At 41.9% G+C, this 1,475-nt stretch overlaps 1 non-coding gene across 1 annotated transcript; it reads left to right on the plus strand.

The window, feature by feature from the left end:
- Positions 1-433: 433 nt before the first annotated feature.
- Positions 434-538, plus strand: LOC112804740 (small nucleolar RNA R71). Its single transcript, XR_003203356.1, has one exon. It is a non-coding gene; the product is annotated as a small nucleolar RNA R71 (small nucleolar RNA).
- Positions 539-1,475: the final 937 nt, after the last annotated feature.

The raw sequence follows: 1,475 nt of genomic DNA on the forward strand, positions 1-1,475 counted from the left end.
CACTTGAATATGGTTTACTTGAAACAGATGGCCAGCTGATAAACCACTATTTTATGGTTTACATTGTGTATAATTATGTGGTTTTATCATGATCCTTACCCACTTATTCATTAATTTAGCATGCATTTATATTTCCTTCCTGGAATTATTACATGGTTGAAAACTGCTTCCTAGAGACTTTTTATTATGCATTTTAGTTCTCCTTTATCCCATTCGATGCCGTGATCTGTGTGTTAAGTGTTTCAGGCTTTATAGGGCATGGATGAGTTGGAGATTGGAAGAGAAGCCAGCAACAATGGAAGGAACACAAGAAATTGAGGAGACAACCAGCGAGAAGTGACGCGGCCGCATGGCTCATGCGTTCGCGCGGAAGAGGAGAAATCGCAGTGACGCGGCCGCATGGCTCATGCGACCGCGCGAAAAGGAAAAGCATAAGTTTGGGTGGACATTTCCTTGTCAATTCTTTGAACCTCTCCCATGCCTCGTAGAGCGTCTCACCATCTTGTTGTCTAAAAGTTTGAACCTCAGATCGAAGCCTATTGACCTTTTGTGGGGGGTAGAAACGTGCCAGAAACTTGCTCTCCACCTCCTCCCAGGTTGTTAGGCTGTCCCTTGGGAATGATTCCAGCCACTTAGCTGCTTTGTCCCTAAGTGAAAATGGGAACAAGAGCAGTTTATAGGCATCATCCTGGACTCCATTGGACTTCACTATGTCGCAAATTCTCAGGAATTTTGTGAGATGTTGGTTGGGATCTTCACTAGCACTCCCACCAAATGAACAATGATTCTCCACCAATGATATTAGCTGTGGTTTGAGTTCAAAATTGTTGGCCTGAATAGGTGGTTTCTGAATACTGCTACCACAATTCCCAGAGGTTGGGTTTATGTATGAACCAAGAACCCTCCTCTCAGGAATGGCATTGTTTCCATCACCCCTCTCATGGTTGTGAAATTCTCTATCCATGTTGAGATCTAGAGCTTCTTCAAAGTTGTCCTCAGATTCTCCTTCAGATTCTTCCTCTCTCAATATTCTCTTCTCTCTTGCTTCCCTTCTAAGTCTATGAAGGGTCCTCTCTGGTTCGGTATATGGAGGAGTTGATGTCTCTCCTCTCCTACCTGTCATACAATAACACACCACAAGTAACAAACAGGTGGAATACTCTTGGTTAATGGAAGAGTATTGGTTAGAGCAGTTGAGGAATTAATTCAAATAGTTAGTGGGTTAGTGAGTTAGTTGCTTGAATTTAAAGGCATAAAGAAAGAAAAAGCAAATAACAGAGTGCAGGAATTAAGATCAATCAAGTAACTTGAACTAAATTAACAAAACAAGAAAAATGCTCAATCTAATTAACTTCCAATTTGAGAATTGTCAATCGAAAACCAATCCCCGGCAACGGCGCCATAAACTTGATGCGCTATAACTGGGTATAGCTACGATTTAGGAAATTGCACGATCGGCAAAATTCCTTCTGGCA

The sequence above is a fragment of the Arachis hypogaea genome, chromosome 5, assembly GCF_003086295.3.
Source record: "Arachis hypogaea cultivar Tifrunner chromosome 5, arahy.Tifrunner.gnm2.J5K5, whole genome shotgun sequence".
Lineage (NCBI taxonomy): Eukaryota > Viridiplantae > Streptophyta > Magnoliopsida > Fabales > Fabaceae > Arachis > Arachis hypogaea.